Here is a 22663-nt window from a genome sequence, read left to right on the forward strand (position 1 = left end):
ACTTAAGCATTATTCTGTATCACCCAGTCTTCTCTTTCTTCTTTCTAGTGTGTTTCAAATTTTAGTGATTGTGTTCTTTAGTTCTGACTGGTCATTTTTTATATTTTCTAGTTCCTTCTTAAAATTCCCACTGTGCTCATCTATTATCTTCCCTATCTCTTTTAGCATTTTTATTACTAATGTTTTGAATTCTTTATCTATCAATTATTTATTTCTGTTTCCTCAGGTGCTTTTGCAGAACTTTTCTCTTATACTTTTATTTAAAATAAATTCCTGCGTTCTCATTTTGCTTAACTTTCTCTATGAAATTATGTGAAATTGTTACCTATTCCAGTCTTGAAGGGGTGCCTTTGTGTGGGAGTGGCCCTATATCGTCTGCATGTGTCTAGTGGCTTTGGTGGGAGAGCTGGATCTCTAGTGAGCCCGAGTCATGTCTTCTCCCATGATGTGCTTGTAGCTCTCACCTTGGTAGGACATGGGCATGGAGAGGGAGTTGTTTTATCCAGAGCCTGGTGTGAGCTGGGACTTCTCCTCTGTTCAGTGTCAAATACCATACTGCTGAGGGTAGGGACAGGTCCCATGTTGCTGGAGTAGAAGCACTGTAGGCTGACTTCATTCCAAGTGTGTGCTCTTCTCCCTCCCAGCACTGGCACCCTGGCCCCAGAGGGGATCTCTTTTGGAGTAAGAGAGTCTGGAGTGGGTTATCAACATATATGGGTTTGCAGGCTGTGATGGTCCTGGCACCAGTCTGTCCCAACCACCCTTGATTCATTGCCTCCTTAGGCACCAAAAAGGCTGCCCTCATGCTGTTCAGATACTGTTCTGGGTCCCAGCCAGCTCTGTCCCTCACAACCATGCATTCCCTTCAGCTACAGCAGCTCTTGCTCTAGTGTGTAGGTGCACTGCTGAGCAAGTGGGGCCAGAGCGTGTGCTCATGTCAGGCTAGGGTGGTCACCTGGGCAGTTGTAGGAAACTGGCCAGAGTCCTGGGAAGTTTCAATATGCTTCCTCTGCCTTGTTTCAAAAGTAAGCAAACATATGCAGTCTTCACAAGCAAAGTCTACCTTTCTTACAGCCCAGATTTCAGTACCACTGGTTTTCCAACCAGCTAAGGGAACTCATCCTGTCCTTTCCATGTCAGACCCAGGGCTGAGGGGCTCAATAAGTGATTCGCATAACTCACTCCTCATGTAGGATCTATGAGTCCATGTAATTGTCCTCCTCTTCTGTTTCCCCTCCCAGGGGTACAGGTCCCAACTTCATTGCTTCTTTTCTCCTCCTAACCAATTTCATGTGAAACTTTCTTACAACCTTCATTGTATGTGTCTTTATGCCAGTCTTCAGTTTGTTTTCATTGAGAATTGCTCCACATGTAGATGTATTTTTGAGGTGTTGGTTGGGTGAGGTGAGCTCCTCCCCGTACTCTGCCTTTTTTTTTTTTTTTTTTTTGCGGTATGCAGGCCTCTCACTTTTGTGGCCTCTCCCGTTGCAGAGCACAGGCTCCGGACGCGCAGGCTCAGTGGCCATGGCTCACAGGCCCAGGTCCTCCGCAGCATGTGGGATCTTCCTGGACCGGGGCATGAACCCATGTCCCATGCATCGGCAGGCGGACTCTTAACCACTGTGCCACCAGGGAAGCCCTACTCTGCCTTCTTGATCCAACTCCTCAAACTATTATTCTTAAATTGTACCTTTCTTCCTTCAATTATTTCAGCTTTGTTTCATGTATTTTGTGGCTTTCTTGTTTGATACTTATATAAAATTGTTATGTCTTCATATTGGATTGATAATTTTGAAAAAAAATTATTTTATATTGAAGTATCATTGATTTACAATGTTGTGTTAGTTTCAGGTGTACAACAAAGTTATTTAGTTATATATATATATATATATATATATATATATATATATATATATATATATATATATATATTCCTATCAGATACTTTTCCCATATAGGTTATTACAGAGTACTGAGTAGAGTTCCCTGTGCTATACAGTAGGTCCTTGTTGATTATCTATTTAGTAATGTGTATATGTTAATCCCAACCTCCTAATTTATCCCTCCCCACCACTTTTCCCCTTTGGTAACCTAACTTTGTTTTCCAAGTCTGTGAGCCTGTTTCTGTTTTGTAAATAAACTTATTTGTATATTTTCTTGTAGATTCCACATACAAGAGCTATCATATGGTATTTGTCTTTCTCTTTCCAACTTACTTACTTAGTATGATAATATCTAGTTGCATCCATGATGCTGCAAATGGCATTATTTCTTTCTTTTTAATGGCTGAGTAACATTCCATTGTATGTATGTACCACATATTCTTTATCCATTCAACTGTCGATGGACATTTAGGTTGCTACCATGTGTTGGATATTGTAAATAGTGCTGCAATGAACATTGGGGTGCCTGTATATTTTCAAAGTGTGGTTTTCTCCAGATATATGTCCAGAAGTGGGATTGTTGGGTCATATGGTAGCTCTATTATTAATGTTTTAAGGAACCTCCACACTGTCCTCCATAGTGGCTATAACAATTTACATTCCCACCAGCAGTGTAGGAGGGTTGCATCTTCTCCACACCCTCTCCAGCATTTATTGCTTGTAGACTTTTTGATGATGGCCATTCTGACCAGTGTGAGGTGATAACTCATTGTAGTTTTGATTTGCATTTCTCTAAGAATTAACGACGTTGAGCAATTTTCCATGTGCTTTATGGCAATCTGTATGTTTTCTTTGGAGAAATGCCTATTTAGATTTTCTGCCTATTTTATGATTGGGCTGTTTTCACTTTTGATATTGAGCTGCATGAGTTGTTTGTATATTTTGGAAATTAATCCCTTGTTGACCACTTCATTTGCAAGTATTTTCTCCCATTCTGTGAGTTGTCTTTTCATTTTGATTATGGTTTCCCTTGCTATGCAGAAGCTTTTAAATTAAATTATGTCCCATTTGTTTATTTTTGTTTTTATTTTCATTACTCAAGGATGTGGATCCTAAAAGATACTGATGTGATTTGTGTCAGAGTGTTCTGTCAATATTTTCCTCAAAGAGTTTTATAGTACTTGGTCTTACATGTAGGTCTTTAATCCATTTTGAGTTCACTTTTGTGTGTGGTATTAGAAAATGTTCTAATTTCATCCTTTTACATGTAGCTGTCCAGTTTTCTCAGCACCACTTATTGAAGAGATTGTCTTTTCTCCGTTGTATATTCTTTCTTCTTTTGTCATAGATTAACTGAACATAGGTGCATGGATTTATTTCTGGGCTTTCTATCCTGTTCCATTAATATATAAGCCTGTCATTGTGTCAGTACTATACTGCTTTGATTATTGTAGCTTTGTAGTATAGTCTGAAGTCAGGGAGCCTGATACCTCCAGCTGTTTTTCTTTCTCAATACAGCTTTGGCTATTCAGGGTCTTCTGTGTTTCCATACAAATGTTAAGACTTTTTGTTCTAGATCTGCAAAAAATGCCATTGTTAATTTGATATGGATTACATTGAATCTGTAGATTACCTTGGGTAGTATAATCATTTTGACAATATTAATTTTTCCAATCCAAAAACATGCTATACCTTTCCATGTGTTTGTGTCATCTTCTATTTCTTTCATCAGTGTCTCACAGTTTTTTGAATACATATCTTTTGCCTCCTTAAGTAGGTTTATTCCTGGGTATTTTATTCTTTTTCATGTGACAGTAAATGGGATTGTTTCTTGAATTTCTCTTTCTGATATTTCATTGTTAGTATATAGAAATGCAACAGTTTCTGTATATTAATTTTGTATCCTGCAACTTTACCTAATTCGTTGATGAGCTCTAGTAGTTTTCTGGTAGCATCTTTAGGGTTTTCTATGTATAGTATCATGTTATCTGTACACAGTGACAGTTTTACTTCATTTCCAATTTGGATTCGTTTTATTTCTTTTTCTTCTCTGATTGTCATGGCTAGGACTTCCAAAATATGTATAATAAAAGTGGTGAGAGTGGACAACCTTGTCTTTTTCCTGATCTTAGAGGAAATGCTTTCAGCCTTTTACCATTGAGAACAATGTTAGCTGTGGATTTGTCATATATATACTTTATTATGTTGAGGTATGTTCCCTCTATGCCCATTATTTAGAGAGTTTGATCATAAATCGGTGTTGGATTTTGTCAAAAGCTTTTTCTGCATCTACTGAGATGATCATATGGTTTTTATTTTTCAGTTTGTTGATGTTGTGTATCCTAATGATTGATTTGCAGATATTGAAAAATCCTTCCATCCCTGGGATAAATTCCACTTGATCATGGTGTATGATCCTTTTTATTTATTGCTGGATTTGTTTTGCTAGTATTATGTTAATGATTTTTACATCTATGTTTATCAGTGATATTTGCCTGTAGTTTTCTTTTTTTGTATGGTATCTTTGTCTGGTTTTGGTATCATCATGATGGTGGCCTCATAGAATGAGTATGGGAGTCTTCATTCCTCTGCAGTTTTTTGAAACAGTTTCAGAAGAATAGGTGAAAGCTCTTCTCTAAATGATAGAATTTGCCTGTGAAGCCATCTCATCCTGAACTTTTGTGCACAGGGATTTTTTAAATGAACAGTGTCAATTTCAGTGTTTGTGATTGGCATGTTCATATTTTCTATTTCTTCCTAGTTTAGTTTTGGGAGATTGTACCTTTCTAAGAATTTGTCCATTTCTTCTAAGTTGTCAATTTTATTGGTGTATAGTTGCTTGTAGTAGTCTCTTATGTTCCTTTGTATTTCTGTGGTGTTTGTTGTAACTTCTCCTCTTTCATTTCTAATTTTTTTGATTTGAGCCTCTAGCTCTTTTTCTTGGTGAGTCTGGCTAAAGGATTATCAATTTTGTCTATCTTTTCAAAGAAAAATCTTTTAGGATCATTGACCTTTGCTATTGTTTTCTTCATCTCTATTTCATTTGTTTCTGCTCTGATTCCCATGATTTCTTTCCTTCTGCTAACTTTGAGTTTTGTCTGTTCTACTTTCTCTAGTTGTTTTAGGTGTAAGGTTAGGTTGCATATTGTAGATTTTTCTTTTTTCCTGAGGTAAGATTGTATTGCTATAGACATCCCTCTTAGAACTGCTTTTGCTGCATCCCATAGGTTTTGGGTCATCATATTTTCCTTTTCATTTGTCTCTAGATATTTTTAAATTTCCTCCTTGGTTTCTTCAGTGATCCATGGGTTGTTTAGTAGCATATTGTTTAGCCTCCAAGTGTTTGCTATTTTTACAGTTTTTTTCCTTTGGTAGTTGATTTCTAATCTTATAGCATTGTGGTCAGAAAAGATGCTTGATATGATTTCAGCTTTCTTAAATTTATCAAGGTTTGCTTTATGACCCAGCACGTGATCTATCCTGGAGAATGTTCCATGTACACTTGAAAAGAATGTGTATTGTCCTGCTTTTGGATGGAATGCTCTATAAATATCAATTATGTCCATCTGGTAATGTGTCTTTTAAGGTCTCTGTTTCCTTATTGATCTTCTGTCTTGATGATCTGTCCATTGATGTAAGTGGGTTGTTAAAGTCTCCCACTATTATTGTGTTACTGTCAATTTCCTCTTTTATGGCTGTTAATATTTGCCTTTTATATTGAGGTGCTCCCATGTTGGGTGCATATATATTTACAGTTGTTATATCTACTTGGATTGATCCCTTGATCATTAGGTAATGTCCTTCTTTGTCTCTTGTAACAGTCTTTATTTTAAAGTCTATTTTGTTTGATATGAGTATTGGTACTCCAGCTTTCTTTTGATTTCCATTGTATGGAATGCCTTTTTCCATCCCCTCACTTTCAGTCTCTATGTGTCCCTAGATCTGAAGTGGGTCTCTTTAGACAACATGTATAAAGGTCTTGCTGTTGTATCCATTCAGCCAGTCTATGCCTTTTGGTTGGAGAATTTAATCCATTTACATGTAAGGTAATTATCAATATGTATGATTTTCTGGCTATTTTGTTAATTGTTTTGAATTTTTTTAGTGGGGTATAGTTACTTTACAATGTTGTGTCAGTTTCTGCTGTACAATGAAGTGAATCAGCTATATGCATATGTATATCTCTTCCTTCTTGGACCTCCCTCTCCCCCCACATCCCACCCACCTAGGTCACCACAGAGGACTGAGCTGAGCTCCTGGCACTATACAGCAGGTTCCCACTAGCTATCTGTTTTACACATGATAGTATATACATGTCAATCCCAATCTCTGCATTCATCCCACCTCCTTCCCCTCCTGTGCCCACACATCCAATTTCTATGCCTGCATCTCTATTCTTAACCTGCAAATAGGTTTATCTGAATAATTTTTCTGGATTCCACATATATGCATTAATATATGATATTTTGTTTTCCTCTTTCTGACTTATTTCACTCTGTATGACGCTCTCTAGGTCCATCCATGTCTCTCCAAAAGACCCAATATTTTTCCTTATTATGGCTCAGTAATATTCCATTGTGCATATGTACCACATCTTCTTTATCCATTCATCAGTCAGTGGACACCTAGACTGCCTCCATGTCTTGGCTGTTGTAAATAGTGCTGCAATAAGCGTAGGAGTGAATGTGTCTTTTTGAATTATGGTTTTCTCAGGGCATATGCCCAGTAGTGGGATGGCTGTGTCATATGGGAGTTCTATATTTAGTCCTGTAAGGAAACTCTATATTGTTACCCAGAGTGGATATATCAATCCAAGTTCCCACCAACATTGCAAGAGGAACCCACTCCACAACCTCTCCAGCATTAATTCTTTGTAGAATTTTTTATGATGGCCATTCTGACCATTGTAACATGATACTTCACTGTAGTTTTGATCTGCTCTTATCCAGTAATTAGTGTTATTGAGCATCTCTTCATGTGCCCCCTGGCCATCCATATGTTTCTTTGGAGAAACATCCATCTAGGTCTTCTGCCCATGTTTTGATTGGATTGTTTGTTTTTTTTTGTTATTAAGCTACACGTGTTGTTTGTATATTTTTGTGGTCAATCACTTGTCAGTTGCTTCATTTTCAAATATTTTCTCCCATTCTGAGGGCTGTCTTTTCATCTCCTTTATGTTTTTCTTTGTTGTGCAAAACCTTTTAAGTTTATTTAGGTCTCTTTTCTTTAGGTTTGTTTTTATTTCCATTACTCTAGGAGATGGGTCAAAAAAGATCTTGCTGTGATTTAGGTCAAAGGGTGTTCTGGAAAAAAAAGTGTTCTGCCTATGTTTTCCTCTAAAAGATCCATAGTGCCGGGTATTACATTTAAGTCTAATCCATTTTGAGTTCATTTCTGTGCATGGTGTTATGGAGTGCTCTAATTTCATTCTTTTGCTTGCACTTGTTCAGCTTTCCAAGCACCATCTATTGAAGAGATTGTCTTTTCTCCATTGTATATTTTTGCCTCCTTTGTCATAGATTAGGTGACTATTGGTGCATGGGTTTATCTCTAGGCTTTCTATCCTCTTCCATTGATCTATCTTTCTGTTTTTGTGCCAGTACCATACTGTCTTGATTACTGTAGTTTTGTAGTATAGTCTGAAGTCAGGGACCTGGCTGTTCCAGCTCCGTTTTTCTTTCTCAAGATTGCTTTGGCTATTTGGGGTGTTTTGTGTTTCCACACAAACTGTAAAATATTTTCTTTTAATTCTGTGAAAAATGCCATTGGTAATTTGATAGAGATTGCAGTGAATCTGTAGATTGATTTGGGTAGTAAAATCATTTTCACAGTATTGATTCTTCATTCAAAGAACATGGTATATCTCTCCAGCTGTTTGTCTCATCTTTGATTTCTTTCATTAGTTTATAGCTTTGTCTTATAGTTTTCTGAGTACAGGTCTTTTACCTCTTTAGGTAGGTTTATTCCTAGTTATTTTATTCTTCTTGTTGCAATGGTAACTGTTATTGTTTCCTTAATTTTCTGATCGTTCATTGTTAGTGTATAGGAATGCAAGAGATTTCTGTGTATTAATTTTGTATCATGCAAATTTACCAAATTCATTGATTAGCTCTAGCAGTTTTTGGTTAACATCTTTAGGACTTTTGATGTATAGTATCATGTCATCTGCAAACAGTGACCGTTGCACTTCTTTTCCAATTTGGATTCATTTCTTTTTCTTCTCGGATTGCTGTGGCTAGGACTTCAAAAACTATGTTAAATAATAGTGGCGAGAGTGGATATCCTTGTCTTGTTCCTGATCCTAGAGGAAATGATTTCAGTTTTTTACCATTGAGAATGATGTTTGCTGTGTGTTTGTCATACATGGCCTTTATTATGTTGAGGTAGTTTCCCTCTATGCCCACTTTCTGGAGAGTTTTTATCATAAATGGCTGTTGAATTTTTTCAAAGGATTTTTCTGCATGTATTGAGATGATCACATGGTTTTTATTCTTAATTTGTTAATATGCTGTATTACTTTGATTGATTTGCATATATTGAAGAATCCTTGCATCCCTGGAATAAATCCCACTTGATCATGGTGTGAGATACTTTTAATGTGTTGCTGGATTCTGTTTGCTAGCATTTCATTGAAGATTTTTGCGTCTATGTTCACCTGTGATATTAGTCTGTAATTTCCTTTTTTTGTGATATTTTTGTCTGGTTTTGGTATCAGGGTGAGAGTGGCCTCATAGAGTGAGCTTGGGAGTGTTCCTTTCTCTGCAATTTTTTGGAAGAGTTTGAGAAAGATGGGTGTTAGCTCTTCTCTAATTGTTTGATAGAATTCGCCTGTGAAGCCATCTCATCCTGGACTTTTATACATTGGAAGATTTTTAATCACAATTTCAATATCATTATTTGTGATTGGTCTGTTCATATTTTCTATTTCCTCTTGGTTCAGTCTTGGAAGGTTGTACCTTTCTAAGAATTTGTCCATTTCTGCCAGTTTGTCCATTTATTTGACATATAGTTGCCTGTATTAGTCTCTTATGATCCTTTGTATTTCTACAGTGTCAGTTGTAATTTCTCCTTTTTTATTTCTTATTTTATTGATTTGAGTCTTTTCCCTTTTTTCTTGATGAGTCTAGCTAACGGTTTATCAATTTTGTTTATTTCTCAAAGAACCACCTTTTAGTTTCATTGATCTCTATTATTTGTTTCTTTGTTTCTATTTCATTTACTTCTGCTGTGATCTTTATGAATTCTTTCCTTCTACTAAATCTGGGTTTCGTTTGTTCTTCTTTCTCTACTTGTTCTAGTTGTAAGCCTAGGTTGTTTATTTGAGATTTTTCTTGATTCTTGAGGTAAGATTGAATTGCTATAAACCTCCCTCTTAGAACTGCTTTTGCTGTATCCCATAGGCTTTGGGTCATTGTGCTTTCATTGTCATTTGTTTCTATGTATTTTTGAGTTCCTCAGTAATCACATGTTTATTTAATAGCCCATTGTTTAGTCTCTGTGTGTTTGTTTTTTTTTTTTTACAGTATTTTGTTTTTTCCTGTAATTGATTTCTAACCTCATAATAGTGTGGTTGCAAAAGATGTATGATATGATTTCAACATTCTTAAATTTACTGAGGCTTGATTTGTGACGCTAGATATGATCTATCCTGCAGAATGTGCCATGTGCTCTTGAAAAGAAAGTGTATTCTGCTGCTTTTGAATGGAATGTCTTATAAATATCAATTAAAACTATCTGGTCTATTGTATCATTTTAAGCTTGTGTTCCTTATTTTTTTGTGTGTCTGGATGATCTGTCCATTGTTGTAAGTGGGGTGTGGAAGTCCCCCCACTATTATTGTGTTGCTGTCAATTTCCCATTTTATGGCTTTTAGCAGTTGCCTTATGTAGTGAGGTGCTCCTATGTTGGGTGCATAGATATTTATAATTGTTATATCTTCTTCTTGGATCGATCCTTTGATCATTATGTAGTGTCCTTGCTTATCTCTTGTAAGAGTCTTTATTTTAAAGTCCATTTTGTCTGATATGAGTCTTGCTACTCCAGCTTTCTTTTGATTTCCATTTTCATTGAATATTTTTTTCTATCCCTCACTTTCAGTCTGTATATATATATAGGTCTGAAGTGGGTCTCTTGTAGACAGCGTATATATGTGTCTTGTTTTTGTATCCATTCAGCCACTCTGTGTCTTTTTGTTGGAGCATTTAATCCATTTACATTTAAGGTCATTATCTATATGTACGTTCCTATTACCATTTTCTTATTTGTTTTGGGTTTGTTTTTGTAGTTCTTTTTCTCCTTTTCTGTTTCCCGCCTAGATAAATTCCTTTAGCATTTGTCGTAAAGCTGGTTTGGTGGTGATGAATTATCTTAGCTTTTGCTTGTCTGTAAAGCTCTTGATTTCTATGCCACATATGAATTAGATCCTTGCTGGGTAGAGTGATCCTGGTTGTAGGTTTTTCCCTTTCATTACCTTAAATATATCCTTCCATTCCCTTTTAGCCTGCAGAGTTTCTGCTGAAAAATTAACTGATAACCTTATGGGCATTCCTCATTTGTTATTTTTCAATTTTCCCTTGCTACTTTTAATATTTTTTCTTTGAATTTAATTTTTAGTTTGATTAATATGTGTCTCAGCATGTTTCTTCTTGGGTTTATCCTGTATGGGACTCTCTGTGCTTCCTGGACTTGGGTGACTATTTCCTTCCCCATGTTAGGGAATTTTTCTAATATAATCTATCAAATATTTTCTCAGACGCTTTCTCTTTCTCTTCTTCTTCTGGAACCCATATAATTCAAATGTTGATGCATTTAGTGTTGTCCCAGAAGTCTCTGAGACTGTTCTCATTTCTTTTCATTCTTTTTTCTTTCTTATCCTCCTTGGCAGTGATTTTCACCGTTCTACCTTCCACCCCACTTATCCGTTTTTCTGTCTTAGTTATTCTGCTATTGATTTTTTCTAGTGTATTTTTCATTTCAGTTATTGTGTTGTTCATCACTGTTGGTTTGTTCTTTAGTTCTTCTAGGTCCTTTTTAATCATTCCTTGTATTTTCTCGATCTGTGCCTCCATTCATTTTTCAGGATTTTGGATCATCCCTTCTATCATTACTCTGAATACTTTTTCAGGTACGTTGCCTATTTCCTATTCATTTATTTGGTCTTGTAGGTTTTTACCTTTCTTCTTCTTCTGTAACATATTTTTTTTGTCTCATTTTTTTGATGGGTGTGGCTGTGTTGCATTCTTGCTGGTTCTTTGGCTCGACACGTCCAGCACTGGAGTTTGCAGGCATTTGTGTGGAGCTGGATCTTTGTGTCGAGATGAAGACCTCCAGGAGACCTTACACAGATTAATATTCCCTGTGACCTGAAGTTCTCTGTTACTATAGCAGGTTGGACTTGGCACTTCCACCACAGGAGCTCAGGCCCAACCCCTGGCCTTGGAACCAAGACCCCACAAGCTGTGTGGCATGGCCAAAGAAAACAGCAACAAACAGAAAAAAGCTGAGTAATAATAAATAATAAAATATAAAATAAAATTGGAAAAATAAAAAATATATTAGAGAAAATAAGAATAAATATTAAACAACAACAAAACAAACCAGAAACACAACAGAAAAATAATAAATAAAAGATAAAATAAAGAAAATAAATTTTTTTAATTTTAAAAAAGAATAAAAATAGAAGATTAAAAAATATATTTAAAAAATTAAAAAAAATAATTCCCTGGTGCCTCTTCTATCTGTGTCCTTGTCCCCACAGTGAGCTACAGACTACTCCTGCCTCCCCAGTAGACATCCAAGACCTCTAGGTAGGGTTCTGGACCCAGTGTGTCATTCCCACCTCTGCACTTGCTCCTCTCACCAGCATCTGTTACTGGAACAGGGCTGGAGCACTTATGCCCAAACAGGCCATCTGGGGTGCAACTTTCCACATGTGTACCCGCAGGGCCCAGTGCACCTGGAGGAAGACTTGGAGAGGGCTGGTGTTCAGCCCACCTGGACCCACGTGGCCAGAGGAAGCTCTGTCATGGGTGGTACTTAGGCTGCCAGAACCTGCACAGCCAGAGGAGGTTTTGGTGGAGGGGTGGTGGGGCTCATGTCCAGGACCTGCACAGCTAGAAGGAAGAGGCTTTGGGGGGAATCAGGCCCAGGATCCACATGGCCAGAAGAGGCCTTGGTTGGGGGGCACTCAGGCCTGGTACCTGTGTGGCCAGAGGGGGCCCCAGGGGCTGGGGGTTAAGGCCCAGGACACCAGCAGGCTTTCTGGGAAACAAGTGAGTGGGGGAGACACTGGCCATGTTCCCCTCCAATCCCCTGATCTCCCAAAGGCCCCTCTCCATCCTCACTGAGCCCCTCACTGTGAGTGGGCCCCTCCGAGCATGAGAACCTCTCCCCTCCCCCAGCCCCCCCTAAGGGTTGCTGGTCCCATAGTGCCTCCACTTTTCTTGCCCCCCTACTTCCTTCCCACATCCTACCCCATCGTGCAGAGATTCCTTCTGTCCCCTTAGGTGTCCGAGGTTCCCCACGAACATCTAGTAGGTGCCCTAGTTGTGAGGAGATGCAAACCCTACATCCTTCTACTCTAGCATCTTTACTCTGCCCCGTGGATTTGTTTTCACAGACCTTTCTTCTTCCGTTCCTCTTTTATTCTCTTCTCTTACTATTTGATGACTATCTTTAGTGCTGTCTTTGGATAACTTTTTCTTTTTTGTGTGTATATCTATTGTAGATCTTTGATTTGCAGTTATCATGAAGTTTTGATTTAGTAGTCTATATATATATACAAGATTGTTTTAATTTTCTGATCTCTTAATTTAAAATTCATTTCCAGTATCCTGCATTTGTGCTCTCTTCTTCTCATGATTGCTGGTTTTGATATCATATTTGTGTGTAGATAATTTCCTACATTTACTGTATGTTTGTCTTTACCAGTGAGCTTTTCCATTCATAATTTTCTTGTTTTTAGTTGTGGCCTTTACTTTTCTGCCTAGAGAATTTCCTTTAGCATTTGTCATGAAGCTGGTATAGTGGTGCTGAATTCTCTTAGCTTTTGCTTGTCTGTAAAACTTTTGATTTCTCCATTGAATCTGAATGAGGGCCTTGCTGGATAGAGGATTCTTGGTTGTGAAATTGAAGATGACACAAACAGATGGAAAGGTATACGATGTTCTTGGATTGGAAGAATCAATATCATCAAAATGATTATACTACACAAGGTAATCTACAGATTCAATGCAATCCATATCAAATTACCAATGGCATTTTTTTGCAGATCTAGAAAAATAGTATTAAAATTTGTATGGAAACACAAAAGATCCTGAATAGCCAAAACAATGTTGAGAAAGAAAAATGAAGCTGGAGGAATCAGGCGCCCTGATTTCAGACTACACTATAAAGCTACAGTAATCAAAACAGTATGTTGCCAGCACAAAGACAGACTTATATACCAATGGAACAGGATAGAAAGCCCAAAAATAAACCCATGCACCTATGGTCAGTTAATCTATGACAAAGGAGGCAAGAATATACAATGGAGAAAAGACAGTCTCTTCAGTAAGTGGTGCTGGGAAAACTGGACAGCTACATGTAAAAGAATGAAGTTAGAACATTCTCTAACACCATACAAAAAATAAACTCAAAATGGATTAAAGACCTACATGTAAGATTGCATACTATAAAACTCTTAGAGGAAAACATAGGCAGAACACCCTTTGATATAAATCATAGCAAGATCTTTCTTGATCCACCTCCTAGAGTAATGAAAATAAAAAATGGGTTTTAATTAAACTTAAAATCTTTTGCACAGCAAAGGAAACCATAAACAAAATGAAAAGACAATTCACAGAATGGGAGAAAATATTTGCAAACAAAGCAGCCAACAAGGGATTAATCTCCAAAATATACAAACAACTCATGCAGCTCAATATAAAAAAAAAAAAAACCAAACATCTAAATCATAACACGGGCAGAAGATCGAAATAGACATTTCTCCAAAGAAAACATACAGATGGCCAAAAATCACATGGAAAGATGCTCAACATTGTTAATTCTTAGATAAATGCAAATCTACAATGAGTTGTCACTTCACACTGGTCAGAATGGCCATTGTCAAAAAGTCTACAAGCAATAAATGCTGTAGAGGGTGTGCAGAAAGGGGAACGCTCCTACACTTTAGGAATATTAATTGTTACAGCCACTATGGAGAACAGTATGGCGGTTCATTAAAAACTAAAAATAAAGCTACCATATGATCCAGCAATCCCACTCCTGGGCATATCTCCAGAGAAAACCATAATTCAAAAAGACATATGCACCCCAATGTTTATTTCAGCACTATTTACAATAGCCAAGACATGGAAGCAACCTAAATGTCCACTGACAGTTGACTGGATCAATTCATTGAGGTTGAGATCAAGATGGCCAAGGAGTAGGAAGCAGAGTTCAACTCCCTCCACAGAAACATTGAAAATACATCTACTAGTGGAATGATTCATACAGAACAACTACTGAGTGTCGACAGAAGACCTCAAAAGTCCGAAAAAACAAGAAAACCTCCTTGTAACAGGGTAGGACAAAAGGAAAAAGAAAACGAAAGAATCAGGACGGGACTGGCGCCCAGGGAGTGAGTTGTAAAGGAGGAAAATTTCCTGCACCTTGGGAAGGCTCCTCTCCAGCAGAGAAATTATACTGAGCAGAGAGGGAGTTTTGGAACCTAAAAGGGGAGAGCAGCAAACAGATTGTGGAAGGCAAAATGGATAGTAACCTGTACAGAGGGTCAGCACTGTCACCCTGACCTCCCCAACCTGATTTACTCCTCTGCCAGTGATGGTGGGAGTCAGGTGCTGAAGCTCAGACTCTGAAGCTCAGTGCCAGGGAGAGGACAAGGGTTAGATATGGAAATAGCCTGAAGAGTTCACGCCTTGGCAACTGAGGGTGTATAGGAAGAAGCCTGGTCCCACCAGACAGGCAAGGCACCATTATTGGGAAGGACACGAGGAGAGGGGTGGGACCACTGTAAAAGCTTCTTTCCCTGTGAGTGCTCCCAGGCAACAGGACACCACTTACAGGAGCTTCAGGGGCAAACGCGGGTCCCGCTGTCATCTTGGGCTCCAGAGGTGGGCACTGGCCGCCTCTTCCAGGCTCACAGGTAGAAGCCAAGCCCCACCCCTGCTGACAAGGAAGGGCTTGGACAGCTACCAAAACTAGCAATTCTGCCGGTGGGCCCCAGGACCCACCCCTGCTGACCTGGAGGGGCGCAGACTGATCCAGCCACTGGGAATTCCTCCAGTGGGCCCCAGGACCTGCTGTCCCAGGAGGATGCAGATAGCTTCTGTGACTAGGTCCGTCAGTGGATGCTGGAACCTGCCCTGGCATCTCAGGAGCGTGCAGATAGCTCTCCCTACTAGGAAATCTCTCAGTGGTTGCCAGGACCTGTCCTGCTGTCCCAGGAAGACACAGATAACTCCTGCAATTGGGAAGCCCACCAGTGATTGCCAGGACTCACCCTGCTGTCCTGGGAGGGCACAGAAAGCTTCTGCAACTGGGAAATCTTTCAGTGGGTGCTGAAACCCACCCTGCTATGCCAGGAGGGCTCAGATAGCCCTGAATACAGGGAAATCCTTCAGTGGGTGCTGGGACCTGTCCCACTGTCCCAGGAGGTTGTGGATAATTCCCCCCACTAGGAAATCTGTCAGTGAGTTCCAGTAGCTGCCCTGCCATCCCAGGAGCATGTAGAAACCTCTCACTACTAGGAAGTCTGCCAGTGAGTGTTGGACCTGCTCTGCTGTCCCAGGAGGGCACAGATAGCTCCCACTACTAGGAAATTCATCCAGAGTAGGGGCTCAAAGCAGAGCTGAGCCCCAGGGGCTATGTGACTAAGGAAGAAGAGCTGAAATCTCTCCTCATGGCTGTGCGATTGGTGGAGTTACACCTCTGCTGATGGCTTCCTAAATTCAGCACCTGTGAAACATCCAAAAGGACAAGTGCTCTTGCAAGTAGGATGGGTCAGGCTTTAGCAGCTGTGGGCTCTGTGGGCACATACACGTGGGGTTAGGCCCAGACCAGAGCTTGAGCTGCCTCCATAACTCCCACAGCAGATCCAGGTGCATGACTACTGCAGTACTGGGACCTAACCTCAGTGGACCTGCACTGGTGGCCAGGTGAAAACAATGCCTGAGAGCCACCAGGGTCAATTGCCAGCATACCCACATTTAAGGCAGGACTGAGAGCAGTGCCAACAACAGTAAACTTTGTGAGCCTGCACAACAGGCAAAAGGAGACACAACACAGCACATTCACAGGTGATCAGCTCCAAAGGAGAAAATCTCATTGGCTTCTCTCCCAGTGGGAGTGTTCCAATCCCTCCTACCTCACACTGCAGATAAAATCATAGCTAAAAAACAGATCTGGGGGCCTCTACTTCAACAGTTAGGGAGCAGGTCCTGCCCCTGACAGGGCAGTGAAAACCACAGAGCAAAGGGGAGACACCGCTCAATATCTAGGGAAGGCTCTGATCACCATAACACCAATCAAACCCCTTATCAAGGGTATAATGGCACAAGCCTCTATATCAACCTCACCCACCAGTGTCAGACATCAGAAACAAGAGGAACTGCAATCCTGCAGCCTGTGGAAAGGAGACCACAAAAATAGGAAGTGTGACAAAATGAGATGACAAAGAAAGAAGTTGCAGATGAAGGAGCAAGATAAAAAACTACAAGAACAACTAAATAAAGAGGAGATAAGAAATCTATGCAAAAAGAATTCAGAGTAATGATAGTATAGATGATCCAAGATCTCAGAAACAGAATAGAGGCACGGACTGAGAAGATACAAGAAAAGTTTAACAAAGACCTAGCAGAACAAAAGAACAAACAGAGCTGAACAAGACAATAACTGACATGAAAAATACACTAGAAGGAATCAATAGCAGAATAACTGAGACAGAAGAACGGTTAAGTGACCTGGAAATTTGAATGGTGGAAATCACTCCTGCAGAACAGAATAACAAAAAAAGAATGAAAAGAAATGAGGACAGTCTCAGAGACCCCTGGGACAACATTACACACACCAACATTTGAATTATAGGAGTCCCAGAAAAAGAAGAGAAAGAGAAAGGACCTGAGAAAATATTTGAAGGGATCATAGATGAAAACTTCCCTAACATGGGAAAGGAAATAATCAAGTCCAGGAAGCACACAGAGTCCCATACAGGATAAACCCAAGGAGGAACATAATGAAACACATATTAATCAAAGTAAAAAAATTAAATTCAAAGAAAAATATTAAAAGTAGCAAGGGAAAAGTAAAAAATAAAATACAAGGGAATCCCCAAAGGTTATCAGCTGATTTTTCAGCAGAAACTCTGCAGGCTAGAAGGGAGTGGCAGGATATATTTAAAGTAATGAAAGGGGGAAAATGACAACCAGGATTTCTCTACCCAGACGGGCTCTCATTCAGATTTGACAGAGAAATCAAGAACTTTACAGACAAGCAAAAGCTAAGAGAATTCAGCACCACCAAACCAGCTTTAAAACAATTGCTAAAGGAACTTCTCTAGGCAAGAAACACAAGAGAAGAGAAAAAAGAGGAAGGGAAGAAAAAAGACCTACAAAAACAAACCCAAAACAAGAAAATGGCAATAGGAACATACATATCAATAATTACCTTAAAATATAAATGGATTAAATGCTCCAATCAAAGACACAGACTGGCTGAATGGGTACAAAAACAAGACACATATATATGCTGTCTACAAGAGACCCACTTCAGACCTAGGGAAATATAAAGACTGAAAATGAGGGGATGTAAAAAGATATTCCATGCAAATGGAAATCAAAAGAAAGCTGGAGTAGCAATACTCATATCAGATAAATTAGACTTTAAAATGAAGACTATTACAAGAGACAGGGAAGGACACTACATAATGGTCAAGGGATCAATAAAAGAAGAGGTATAACAATTGTAAATATCTATGCACCCAACAAAGGAGCACCTCAGTACATAAGGCAAATGCTAACAGCTATAAAAGAGAAAATCAACAGTAACAATAATATTGGGGGATGTTAACACCCCATTTACACCAATCGACATATCATCCAGATAGAAAATTAATAAGGAACACAAGCCTTAAATAACACATTAGACCAGATGGAATTAGTTGATATTTATAGCACATTCCATCCAAACACAACAGAATATATTTTCTTCTCAAGTGCACGTGGAACATTCTCCAGGATAGATCACATCTTGGGTCACAAATCAAGCCTCAGTAAGTTCAAGAAAATTGAAATCATATCAAACATCTTTTCTGACCACAACAATATGAGATTAGAAATCAATTACAGGAAAATACTCTAAAAAAAGATAAACATATGGAAGCTAAACAGTAGGCTTCTAAATAACCAAACAATCACTGAAGAAATCAAAGAACACATTTTAAAAAATTAGAAAAAAATGACAATGAAAACAAAATGTCACAAAACCTATGGGATGCAGCAAAAGCAGTTCTAAGAGGGAAGTTTATAGCAATACAATCTTACCTCAGGAAACAAGAAAAATCTCAAACAAACAACCTAACCTTACCTCTAGAACAACTAGATAAAGAACAAATGAAACCCAAATTTAGTAGAAAGAAAGAAATAATAAAGATAAGACCACAAACAAATGAAATAGAAACAAAGAAACAATAGCAAAGATCAATGAAACTAAAAGCTAGTTCTTTGAGAAGATAAACAAAATTGATAAACTGTTAGCCAGACTCAACAGGAAGAAAGGGAGAGGTCCCAAATCAATAAAATTAGAAATGAAAAAGGAGAAGGCACAACTGTCACCACAGAAATACAAAGCAACTATATGCCAATAAAATGGCAACCTGGAATAAATGGATAAATTCTTAGAAAGGTACAACCTTCCAAGGCTGAACCAGAAAGAAATATAAAATATGAACAGACTGATCACAAGTAATGAAATTGAAACTGTGATTAAAAATCTTCCAACAACAGGGCTTCCCTGGTGGCGCAGTGGTTGAGAATACGCCTGCCGTTGCAGGGGACACGGGTTTGTGCCCCGGTCCTGGAAGATCCCACATGCCATGGAGCTGCTGGGCCCGTGAGCCATGGCCGCTGAGCCTGCGTGTCTGGAGCCTGTGCTCCACAACAGGAGAGGCCACAACAGTGAGAGGCCTGCATACCGCAAAAAAAAAGAAATCTTCCAACAACAAAAGTCCAAGACCAGATGGCTACACAGCCAAATTCTATCAAACGTTTAGAGAAGAGTTAACACCTATCCTTTTTAAACTGTTCCAAAAAATTTCAGAGGAAGGAATGCTCCCAAGCTCATTCCACAAGGCCACAATCACCGATACCCAAACCAGACAAAGATATCACGAAAAAGAAAAATACAGACCAATATCTCTGATGAGCATAGATGCAAAAATACTCAACAAAAATACTAGCAATCAGAATCCAGAAACACATTTAAAGGATAATAAACCATGATCAAGTGGGATTTAAGCCAGGGATGCAAGGATTCTTCAGTATACAAAAATCAATCAATGTACTACACCATATTAAAAATTTGAAGAATAAAAACCATATGATCATCTCAATAGATGCAGAAAAAGCTTTTGACAAAATTCAACACACATTTATGATAAAAAATCTCCAGAAACTGTGCATAGAGGGAACCTACCTCAACATAATAAAAGCCTTATATGACAAACCCACAACAAAGATCATGCTCAATGGTAAAAAACTGGAAGCATTTCCTCTAAGATCAGACAAGACAGGGATGTCCACTCTCACCAATTTTCCTCAACATATCTTTGGAAATCCAAGCCAGGCCATCTGAGAAGAAAAAGAAATAAAGTTACCCAAATTGGAAAAGAAGAAGTAAAAATGACTTTACTACCCAAAGCAATCTATAGATTCAATGCAATCCCTATCAAATTACCAAGGGCATATTTTACAAAATTAGAACAAAAAAATTTACAATTTGTATGGGAACACAAAAGGTCCCAAATAGCCAAACCACTCTTGAGAAAGCAAAATGGAGCTGGAGGAATCAGGCTCCCTGACTTCAGAGTATAATACAAGGCTACAGTAATCAAAACAGTATGGTACTGGCACAAAAACAGGAATACAGATCAATGGAACAGGATAGAGAGTCAAGAGATAAACCTGTGCACATATGCTTGTCTAATGTATGACAAAAGCAGCAAGAATATACAATGGAGAAAAGACAGTCTTCTCAATAAGTGGATCTGGGGAAACTGAATAGCTACATGTAAAAGAATGAAATTAGGAGACTCCCTAACACCATACACAAAAATAAACTCAAAATGTACTAAAGACCTAAATATAAGCCTGGACACTATAAAAACTCTTAGAGAAAAATGTAGGCAGAACACTCTTTGACATAAATTGCAGAAAGATCTTTTTTGATCCACCTCCTTGAGTAATGAAAATAAAAATAATTTTAAAATGGGATCTAATTAAACTTAAAAGCTTTTTCACAGAAAAGGAAACCATAAACAAACAAAAAGGCAATCCACAGAATGGGAGAAAGTATTTGTAAATGAAGCAGCTGACAAGAGATTAATCTACAAAATATACAAACAGCTCATGCAGCTCAATATCAAAACAAACAAACAACAAACAACCCAATCTAAAAATGGGTGGAAGATCTAAATGGACATTTCTCCATGGAACACATACCAATGGCCAAAAAGCACAGTAAAAGATATTCAACATCATTAGTTCTTAGAGAAATGAAAATCAAAAGTACAATGAAGTATCACCTTACACTGGTCAGAATGGCCATCATTAAAAAGCTATAAACAATAAAACCTGGAGAGGGTGTGGAGCAAAGGGAACCCTCCTACACTGTTTGTGGGGACGTAAGTTTTTACAGCCACTGTTGAGAACAGTATGGAGGTTCCTTAAAATACTAAAAAACAGAGCTACCAGATGACCCAGCAATCCCACTCCTAGCCATATATCTGGAGGAAACCATAAATCGAAAAGACACATGCACCCTAATGTTCATTGCAGCACTATTTGCAATAGCCAGGACATGGAAGCAACCTAAATGTTCATCAACAGAGGAATGGAAAAAGAAGATGTGGTACATATATACCATGGAATGTTACTCAGCCATAAAAATAAATGAAATAATGCCATTTGCAGCAACATGGATGGACCTAGAGACTGTCTTACTGAATGAAGTAAGTCAGACAGAGAAAGACAAATATCTTATGATATCGCTTATATGTGGAATCTAAAAAACGATGTACAAGTGAACTTATCTACAAACCAGAAATAGAGTTACAGATGTAGGAAATAAACTTATGGTTACAAGGGAGTAAGGGGGAGATTAATTGGAAGATTGGGATTGACATATACACACTACTATATATAAAATAGGTAGCTACTAAGGACCTACTGTATAGCATGCAGAGTTCTACTCAATACTGTGTATGGGAAAACAATCTAAAAAAGTGTGGATACATGTATATATATAACAGATTCACTCTGCTGTACACCTGAAACTAACACAACATTTTAAATCCAGTATACTCCAATAAAAATTTTAAAAAGAGTTAATCTAAATTTTAAAAAGTAAAATATGAGTATACTTAATACTACTGAACTGTACACTTAAAATGATCATGATTGTAAATTTTATGCTATGTGTTTTTTCACAATAAAAGCAAGTGAAAGATGCACAAGTTGCTTATTTTAAGAGATACAAAATTTATAGGCTTAAGGTCTACTAAGGAAAAAACAAAGAAGCTGCAGATAAAATCAGAATTGAAAGTACAGACAATACAAAGGACTGCATAGAAATAAAAATATAGGAAAATACTATAAACCATATTATGGCAATAAATTAGATAAGGTAGATTCAATGGAGAAACTCCTCAAAACATCCAAATTACCAAAACTGACTCAAGAAGAAAAAGAATCTGAGTAAGCCTATTACAATTAAAGAAATTATATCAGTAGTATAAAACTCCCCAACAGAGAAAAGTCTATGAACAGGTAGCATCACTGGTGAATTCTACCAAACATTTAAACAATAATTAATACCAATTCTTCTTAAACATTTCCAAAATGTTGAAGACAAAGAGCCACTTCCTAAATTATTATATAAGGCAAGCATTACCCATATATCAAAGCTAGTCAAAGAACACACCAGAAAAAAAACAAAACTACAAAACATTATACCTTAGAGTCAAACATCCTTTTAAAAACTACTAGGAAACAAATGCAACACACATTAAAATGATTATATGCCATGATCAAGTGAGACTTATACCAGGAATGCAAGTTTGGCTTTTTGCCCTTATAAAATGTGTGTCTTTCTCTCTAGTAAAATTTTTTGTCTTAATGTCTGTTTTGTCTGATCGTATTGTCACTTCACTCAGTATCTTTTGGATACTGTTTGCATGGTATTATTGCAAACAAGTATATCCTTTTCATCTCCTTGCTTTTAACAAGTTTGTGTCTTTGATTGTAAAGTGCTTTTCTAATAGTGATTATTTAGATGGACCATTTTTTATGCATTCTGCCAATATCTTCCTTTCAACTGGAGTTTTCCATCCATTCACATATAATATAATCATAGTTAAATGAGGATTTACATCTGTCATTTTTCTATTTGGTTTCTGTATTTTATCCTTCTATTCCTTTATTACTGCCTTTTTAAAAATAAATTTTTTATGTACTCTTTTAAATCTCTTGTAATTTCTCTTACTAAATTGTTTGAGTTATTTCTTTAGT

The sequence above is a fragment of the Grampus griseus genome (assembly GCF_964374135.1).
Source record: "Grampus griseus genome assembly, chromosome: X".
Classification (NCBI taxonomy): Eukaryota; Metazoa; Chordata; class Mammalia; order Artiodactyla; family Delphinidae; genus Grampus; species Grampus griseus.